Source organism: Dipodomys spectabilis, unplaced genomic scaffold, assembly GCF_019054845.1.
Source record: "Dipodomys spectabilis isolate Male_0828 unplaced genomic scaffold, ASM1905484v1 ptg000171l, whole genome shotgun sequence".
NCBI classification, from domain to species: domain Eukaryota; kingdom Metazoa; phylum Chordata; class Mammalia; order Rodentia; family Heteromyidae; genus Dipodomys; species Dipodomys spectabilis.
The window spans coordinates 485,605-495,897 of NW_024870848.1; the positions used below are offsets into that span (position 1 = coordinate 485,605).

The 10,293-nt window shown below is 33.4% G+C and overlaps 1 pseudogene; it reads left to right on the plus strand.

Annotated features, from left to right (window-relative positions):
• The first annotated feature begins 4,274 nt into the window (after window positions 1-4,274).
• On the plus strand, window positions 4,275-4,368 carry LOC122119520 (annotated as a pseudogene).
• The last annotated feature ends 5,925 nt before the right edge of the window (window positions 4,369-10,293 follow it).

A 10,293-nucleotide genomic window follows, 5' to 3' on the forward strand; every position in this document is an offset into this window, starting at 1 on the left:
TGGGATCAGAAAAGAATTGAGCAAATTGAAAAGGTAAGAAAAGGTGTTCTTAGAAGCCCTAGCTAAGAGTATTGGCTTCAGCAGTAGAGGGATTCCAAAACTTTTTGATATAGATTTTGTTAATATTTTTGCTACCTAAAGTGATTTTACAGAGCCTATTTGGCTCAATACAATGCAGAACAGATTGGATGAAGACATGAACATAAATTCCACAACCAAATAAAAGAATTTAAAAAGAGAAATCAGGAAGATGTAGCAGTGGGGGAAGCCTTATACTCCTTCAGCTTCACTAGACTTGAAGCCAAGAATGTGTGATTAATTGGAAATCAAGCAAGAAGTATGAGGAGGACATAGAAGTAGGACAAAGAAGTATTGTCTGTTGTAATAGACACTGTCATACAAGGTATGGGCGATTTAACTCTATTTTTCTCCATACATTTAGTTGAGCAAATGTAAGACCAAGAGAAAATAATCTATTGAAATAATTTTGGAAAGAATAACTTTTTTCCTGATATGTTATCTAAGAGCGTCTTATGAGAGAAGATTAAAGTAAGTGAAGTATACTTCCTCTAAGCATCTTGTTAGCAAAACATATCTTTTAGAAGTGATTGAACCAAAAAGTGTGGGAGTAATTTTTGTGGCCCTTTAGACACAAGAAGACTTTCAAGGTAAAAGAAAAAAGTATAGCTAAATACTTGTGATCACAGCTTATTGGACTGGTTTTATGTAGACAAAGTTTTACATTAGAGTTTGTCCTCATTAACATAGATGTTGGGTTTTCGTGGCAACCAAACGCAAGGATGAAGTTTAATGGACTATCTTGGATAAGTAAACAGCATGGTAGGAAAAGAAAGGCAAATAATATTTAGTAAATTAGTGTGGCTAATTACTTTGCCAGAACAAAGAATGAAAGATATAATTCAAAATCACTTAACTTAAAAGAATGAAGAAAGAGTTCTGAAGAGAGAGGAGAGAAAACATAGAGGACTCTTCTGTCTCCAGTGGAGTAATGGGTTCTTGATCTTGTTTCTTCCATTCTATCTTCACAAGCTATCAAGTGTGGCTGAGTACTGGAGTATCCATTGTAGAAAAAGAGAACTCACAGAAGAAAATATTTACAGCAGATGTTGGTTATTCTTAACCTTAGACAATCTATTTAAATCTGTTCAAAATTCTCTGCTACCCCAAACTGTCCTCTTTGAACAGCTTTGTTTGCTTTTCCCAAGACTACCCTTCATTAACTATTTAAAATTTTGAGAGGTCATATTCATCCTCTCTAGAGATTGCTGATTGGTTGTGATTTTTGTATGTTTTTGTTTTTTGTTGTGTTTTAAAAATAAATCTCAAGAGGTTGTGCAAGTATATTACAATAAATATGTCCATCAAATTGTCCAATGTTCCTGGATCAGAGTGACTCCTTCTATCATTCTCAGCCAACCCCTTCTCCAAGATTTATTTCAGATTTACCACTTCTTTAGTCACATGTGTACATTGAGTATTCTAGCTGTACTTGCCCCTTGTTCCATTTTTCATTCATTCTATGTCTTTCTTCTCTGGTTTCAACTTCCTGATAGTCATTCTGTTAAACTGTTAATATTTTGAAAGGTTTATATACATTCCATGGCGTTTCAATCCTGCTTACACTTGAACTGATGTCAGTTTATATTTCCATAATTCATTCATCTGCAATAACAACTTGCAAGACTGGAGACGTGAAGCACCTAGACATGATTTTATTCTCATCCATTTGGAAGATTAATCTTTAGTTAACAAGAAAGTTTAAAAATGGCTTAGAATATATTCCTAACTACCAAATTTTATAAATCGCTTTGTAAAAAGGCTTGTGATTATTTTATTTTACATCGGATAATATTTTCTACTACCTCTAAGTTTTGGAAAAAGAAGAAAACTACGATTTACTACTATAGAGGAATATGAGAGAAATAGAAGACAGATTTTGTTTGTCACATCTTTGATGAGTACCCATATTCATGACTTTAAGTCATATTTCTTACTATGTTAGATAGGGAAAACATAAAACAACATATGATAAGGCAACTATTTGTGACTTTTTATAATGTACCTTATTAAGTGATGAAATATACTTTATTAGCTAGTGTTTGAGTTTGAATTATGGGAGGTCGTTCTATTTGACACATTTCTGGAAGGCACCTACTGAACAACACAAATGGTGGGTGGTACTATTTCTACACTTTAATGAATGGTTGAACCTGTTTGGCATTAGTGCTGGGTAAATAAATCAACTCAATTGTAACTTGCACTCTAAACTTGAAAAGTTTGTAATGTCACTAATTATCATCGACTTGTCAATTGTTGTTTTGATGAATATGATTTTAAAAGATTATTTGAATAGGAATCTGTTTTCAGGAGATTAAATATAGGTTATCATTTGTTTGTGAATGATAACATTTTTATACTACAAAACCAAGTTTTCCTGAAGTTCCAGTATTTTGAAGCATTAACGATCTTCTCAAATAATGTTTTTGTGAATTATATTTGACAGGTAAGTCAAGTTTTCTTAGCCTTGGTAGACCAATTATGGATCTATTGTTCTAGGAACTCTTTTTTTTTGCCTACTTATGTTGGACTGAAATCTTTCAGTAATTATTAGGAGAGGGGTATTAAAAATAATTTGTGACATTTGTGATCTTGTTCTCTCATATGGGCTGAACATTTGTAAATTGAAACTTTGAATTACTGAACTTTCTTTCAGATTTTGTGATCTCATATTTCATTTTAAGTTCCCTTGCATTTCACAATTGCTTACTGCTAATTCCAGTGTGGTCAGGAATTGAGATGGATTTTCAATTACTTTCTGTTGAGATGTTGCATGGGCCTAGATGAGAAGTATTGCCATTGTTACTTGATGATGCTGATAACTGAGACCTGCGATCCTAGGACATGTGTGTCCTGCAGAAGAATAATACCTTTTAGACATCATATCAGCAAAATTTGCGTATAATCAGAAATATGGAGAAAAACATTTTGGAACCAGTGAGTTAAAATAATAAACAGAGCAGCAGAGTAAATTCCCTTATAGATTAGAGGAAAACAAATTTTTTTTTACAATGTGAATTCTGAAGACCAAGAACACTTAGAACCTATCACAAGTTTATACAGAAGACATTGCATTGATACTTTTCATATTCTGATATATATTCTAAACCTAATTATTTATATTCCAGTCTATTAATTGTAATTTATATCTATTTGTCAAATTATCAATTATTTCTGGTAAGTTTCACAGTGTGAAATAAAATATCAGCATGTATAAGTATAAAATATATAACTATATAAAATATAAGAAAAAGGCACATGTTTTGCAATGTTCTGATATGGTTAGGGTATCAAAGGCAACTGTGTTTTAATGTATTATTCCATTATTTCTACCTCAGTGTTTGGTAGAGCTGGACCTAAAGCTTTATCATTTGTAGATTTACAGCCTAGAGACAAGAGGAAACACTGTGATTAAAACATTACCAATTTAAGGCCTAATATGGAGGAGAAACATATAGACTTCTCTTTTAACTATGAAAATATTTGGTGAATGAAAGGCAGTAGTGTAGATTCCTGCCTGGTAGTATGGTAGATTAGCCATGACATTAGGTAATCATACATATGAAAAAAATTTTCACCTTCTTGGCTTTAGCTACTTTTGAAAAGTTAGGTATAAAAAACAATTATATTTTGATAAAGTACCTTCTAGTCTAAACGATTCTATCTTAACTGTTCATCTCTCTATGATCCCTTTTAACTAAGATTAGTTTTGTTCCAATATGAAAATCTATGGTGTCAGGGTAAGATATTCTGGTTGGTCTGTTGCTACATGGAAGAAGAATAAAGGGTCAGGTAGACATTTTTGCCAGTAAGACCTCATTTAGGAAATTTTAAGCTACAGAAGTTTAGAAGTAGCTCTTAAGCAAGGCTTAATTTGAATCCATTAGCTCCACAAAGCTAACTCAGTTGATAAATAATTACTTGTAAAGCCATCACCTTTGGACCTAGCTATAAAGACTTCAAAGTATGATCAAATTTAAAATGAAAAATACTTAAAATTGTCATTGACAAAAAATTGCAAATGTGAGCATTTGACCAAACAATATAAGTTTTTTCCAATCTACCCAGAATTTTAGAGAAGTAAGATCAATAGCATTTTTAGGAACAATAAGGTTTCCTAGTTACAAACAGTCAACCAAGGATATATGCCTGTATAAAGACTGCATCATTAACTACTTAAATTTACAGGATAATACATGCTTCAGCAGCACGTTTACCCAAATTACAATATAGAGATTAACATGGCACTTGCACAAGGATGATATGAAAATTAAAGTATTCCATATTTGTCATTCTTCAGATGCAAGAAATTAAAAACAGTTATTAAAAATTAATTACAAAAATACAAATGTAACAATAAATGTAATTCATTGAACTGAAAGTTAGTTTGACATCAGTGTACTAAATCCTCAACTTAGAAAAACCTTTACATAGCATAATCTTTACAAAACTTTTCAAATTAGATATCATTGTCATTTTATACCAAAGAAATAAAATACTATAAGGACCTAGGAAAAAAAGGAATCTTAAACTGTTTCTATATGGAATGCTATCTGAAATAACACATTTAATCGTGAACCTATATATTATAAAACAATGTAGAATTCAAAGTATTATATCCAGGAACAAATGAAACACATTATGGATATTATACAAACAAAATACAGATTATTTTAAAATATAATTTTTTCATACAAGCACCAGAAATATTTTTAGTTTTTGTACTACTCATTTCAACAGATAAGTTAAAATGATTTCTGATTTAAATAATCACAAACCCAGCAGAAATCATTATAGATGTATACAAACAAATCTTGAATACATTTTGACATCAAAGTCAGGCAATTCACTTGAAAAATACGATGGAAGCCATGAATTTTTAAAGTAAGATATTGCAGTTGCTTTGTATTGTGAAAATATTTTGTATGGACACAAAGATGGATTGGCATTTTTGAAATTTAAGAAACTTAACCAAACCATTATGACTTAGGAGAACAATTTTTACAGCCTTCCACAACTTCAAAAAGGTAGTGATACATATTTATCCTTTTGGCAATATCAAATGCAGTTTCTTCCAAGTTCTTCAGACCTGGTTTCATATATGGTTCAATAGAAGGAGATCCAGCATATCTTTGCTATTTCTATTTCAAGCAGCAAGATGCAAGGGGGTCAAGAGGACTTTAGTTTGGGCATTGGTATCTGCATCATGATGAACTAAGAAGGAAGCCACTCTGGTATTATTCCACATATCAGCACTGTACAGGCGTGTCCAGCCATTCACAGTTATTGCATGAATATCTGCCTTGAGCCACCAACACATGGACAATGTCAATGTGTCCACTTAGGCTTCCCGATGAAGAGAGGTATACTCATCATCATGCCTAGTATTCACATGAATGTCCTTTTTGGAAAGTAGTCTCTGTACTGTAGTAAGCCAATTATTTTCAGCAGCCCACAGAAAAAGTTGTTTGAATACTTCTCCATTTTTTTTACAAATGATATCATTCCTCACTTTTTCATCTTGTTCCTTGTCTTCATCAGAATTGCCTAACCAGAGGCAATGAGTACCAGTGGGAATGGGGTGTACATGTATTCCCCAATAGTTCACGTTGGTTGAACTGGTCAGAAAAATCCAGTGAATTTTCTACATCTGTTATTTCACCATGATTTTTTTTCACTTTTTCCATTTTTACTATTCGAAATTATTCTAACTGGTGAGTAGGGAATTGATAGAGAGCAGAGGAAAGGTTTTCCTCCATATTCAAAGGTACAGACTGAAAATGAGGACCAGTGGTGTCTTCATGTGCAGCTATTCTAGGAATGAGAAAATATGAAATAATGCCTTCTATGTAAATGATTTGGGAAATGGCAGAGCAGAAAGTGAAATGATGCAACCAAAAATATAAAAGCAAAATAAATTAGGATAATTATGGATCAGTCATATTATCTATGAGAACCATGAAAGGGAGAGAGGAAGTTAGAGAGAGACAGATGTGCAATCACCTAGCTAGCCACAAAATCCATGCCTCTGATCAATTTATAGAGCAAACAATTTTATTTTTTAAAAATAGAATTTATGTATTTATTGAAATTAGTACATAAATTTTAATAGCCTACATAAAGAGACATAGCTTTTACCAAATTACAGACAAGAATCTAAATCCCTGATAATTCTAGTAACAGATCTGACTGAAATCAGTTGTATCACACTTTTCCTGTAGAGTGAAGGAATAGGTCCAGGCTAGGAAAGCAGCCAGAGAAGGCAGGCCGATTGTCTCTGGGACAAAACTTTGTGGAAAATGGTATCAAGGATTAATTACTGGTGATCCACTTGCACTGGAAGTGTGAATCTGAAATATTGTTTGCTTATTCTGAACTATTGCTTTTTATCATTATATGTTCCAAGAAGAAAAGGTGAGATGTAATTGATAGCAAAGGATTAGTAATGCACTTTGACTTCTCATTAACCACATCAAAATCACATGAAGACAATAGAGAGGCCTACTTTTTTAGATGAAAACAAGTGTCTTTAAAAACAAGGTAATTAAGCATTCCTACAAAGGACTTCTATTTTACTACTGCATTATACAGATGTTGGGTAACCAATAATGGATCTATTAGAAAGCTCTTAAAACTCATATGTTCAATAGTGAGTTATCTTATATTATATCATGGTATTTTTGTTTATGGTTTTAAGAAGAAATTTACTAGCTTAAATTTCTGACAGGACAATGTCATCACTGTACAACTTGCTTCTATACTCTAAGTTTTAAATTACTATCTAAGTATGTGCATTAGATAGCTATAGAGGAAAATCTAGACGCCACACTGGTGGCTCATGTATTTATCTTAGCTAATCAGAAAGATGAAATCTGAGGATTGTGGTTTGAAACCAGACCAAGCAAAAAAAAAAGGTCCATTAAATTCTGATTTGAAAGTAACCTGCAAAAGCTAGAAATGGATCTGTGGGACAAGCAGTAAAATTCTAGGCTTGAGAAAACTAAAACAAAATAATAACAAATTCTGGGACAGAGCCAGGCCCTGAGTTCAAGCCTAGTATTAGCACCAAATGAATGAATGAATGAATGAATGAATTAAAATAAATTAAGTGGTCATGTGTAGTGAGGCAAGTAAAATGTAACACCCATGGTGACTGGATTGTGTATTACTTTGTAATAAGGCAAATTAACGTTTGTCCTAATCACTAATATTTTATTTGTACTAAACCCTGAATTTAGCATGTAAGCATATGTGTGTACATGTGCACACATGTGTGTATGTGTATATGTGTGCATGTGCTGTTGCAATGTTGCTTTCCAATGTGGACAGGGTGAGGCTGAAAAGAACTAACTGTGTTGCAATGTATTTATTTATCAGTGTTCTTTCATGTCATTTCTTTGGAGCCACCCTTCTGTACATTTTATTTGTCAAATAATAACATCATCATAATCAAAGCATATACAACATTAAGTTAGATAAAAGAGAGCACTTTCAGGTCTTATTATATGATAGGTAAGAAGATACAGATATAATTAGGTAATAAGTTATTGCTGTAAGATGACTGTCAGTACAAAATATGTATTTGACCTCTTAAATTGGTTATACTTTTAAGATATACTCATGGAGTGAGTTTGACTGACTTGACCAAACAGGCATTACTCTCTGGTTATTCCTATGAAACACAAGGTGGATAAAGTCTTTCTGGATTTCTATTGAAAATAATTTTCTTTGTAACATCATATCTATTCTCACTAAGATAATCAATCCTGCATTTATTAGGTTTGAATATCCCATCATATTGACGGAAAATCAGTATTGTGGATATGCTTGTTAGATATACCTTTCAAAAGCAAACAAACAAAAAGCATGTGTCACCTCCAGATTGTGGATGCATTTGAAGTTGTTTTGTACATGCAATGGGATCTTCACTAATGGCTCTTTTGTGGGAGTAACTATCACAATTCTAACAAATAAGGCTTTTCGAATATCTTTTCCAATATAAATAACAACCCAGAGTGAGTCTTGCAAATTCTGAAAAGCCTTTGAATATTTTAGTATTATTTCAGTTCATTGACTATAGAGTTAAAGACATTTCTGAAATAAATATTGTTAAGATCTGAAGATGTAAGTGGGTATATAGGCTTTTTTATGCATCATTTTATGAAAACCAAGTATTTTTGAAAGTAAATGAAATAGAATAAAAGAATGTAAGTGTATTTGGATGCGGGTGAGCGAATTCTATTCAACCCAGCAAGAACTGACAAGAAGCAGACATCTTCATCCTGCAGTTCACAGATAAGGGACAACCCAGAAACCAAGACTCGGTGTGAGTAGAAGCCTGACATCCTCATTCCTTCTCAGGGAGCAAAAGAGGGAAGGCCACCCCTTCTGCCCACTACCAGAGATCTCCATCTTTGATACTAACAAAGGCCAGGCTGAGCTGGTAGCTCCAACTCAGGCCTTGGAAGAAAACAAGAGTCATTTAGCAGGTCACAGGAACCTAACCTGACCTGCTAGACTCAGCTCCACCCAGCGAAAAGTCACCCAGCCTGGGCCGAGCAAGCTCCACCAGCCCAAGGAGTGGATTTCTTCACTGGATAAACAGAGCCAGAGGCTGCCCCTCCCTACAGCAGCCTTGACAAACAATTGAAATTCAGTAAACTTAAACCCTGAGAAAGGCTCCAGGCTGGGCCCTGTGAGTGTCTCACAAGCTAGTCCCTCAGGGAAAAGCTACTGTTTGCTGAAAGGCCTCAACTCTATCCAGAACCTAGCCTCATTACAGCATCTCCAAACTAGAGGAAACAGCCATCTCCCACTTTTGTGATACTCACAGCAGATCTCCCTGCCATTGAACCAGCATGGGAAGAGGAGTACAAAACCCTAGGTAAAGCAGAGCATTTTTCTGCCTGCTCAAACTACCGACTTTAGAAACCAACCAAGCCACAGGAAAATCAAACACCACAAACAGACCAGACTCCAACTAGAGACTGGTTAATGACACAAGGGAGATACAGGATCCTCCCATCCCCCCAAAAAAAATCAAAGAACTCTTTTTTAGTTTTTTATAAAAAAAATTTCCAAAACCTTTTTTTAAATTTTTAATTTTTAACATTTAAAAAAAATTGTTTTCTATTAAAATTTTTTCTTCCTCTTGTAATTTTTATTTTCATGGTATAAGTGTGTGTGCTTTTTTACTTGTTTTTTTTTTTCTTTTCTCTTTTTATAAATTTTTTTGTTTAGCTCTACTGACCTTTTGATCCTTTTTTTCTTTCCTTCTCATTCTTTTCACCTTTTCTTCTCTTTTGTTCTTCTTTACATGACTTAATTGCTATTCTGCTCATCCTCAGATATACCCATAGTCGATTATTAGACCTTATCACCCATTGTGTACACACTTAATCCAGGAATTTATTGCTCAATTCAAAACCTTTTAGACTTAAATTCCTTAATACCAGTACTACTTGTTTATATCTATATAATATTTTAAGCATTTCTATTTTTAACTTTTTCATATCTCCTTTCTATCCTACCCTTATCTTATCCTATACAAATTCTTCTTTGAATATTATGTTTGTATTTTGCATAATTTTTAAGTTTTTAAGTGTTTCTCTTCTTAATGTTTAATATTTGTTGTTCTATTTTTTCTTGTCTCATTTTTTCTTTCTTTTATCTTTTTTTCTCTCTCTCTACTAACATTCTATTCAACCTATTTCCCGCTTTGAGATTAGGACTTACTTAACTCACCCTCTGCCTTTCCACATCCCTGTATTCCTATTTTTACCCACATCTCTTCCTAACCCTGATAATTTCAGGTTTGCCAAATTCTTCTTTGCAATTCATAGCCCATTAATACATAGTTGTTTGATGTTGAATAGATATATCTGTTGAACTAGCGTGTATCTTCAGACTTTTAACGCTGCAACTACAGACTTTGTTTGATGCTTACCTTAAGACAGTGTTCTAACACAAAACTGGTATTACTTTCATTCCAAATGGGCAGGGCAAGCCATAAAAACACAAGAAAAATGGCAAGTCCGGGTATCCTACTCCCACTCATGATACTCAGGGACAGAACAGATAATGAATAATCCATTGGACAGTTCGCAAAAAGCTCTACAAACACTACTGGTAAACATGGTAAATGAAAAGATTGAAAACCTGCAAAGGACTCTGTATGAGCATGATAGGGAGAGAGATGAGGCAAACCAAAGTTCA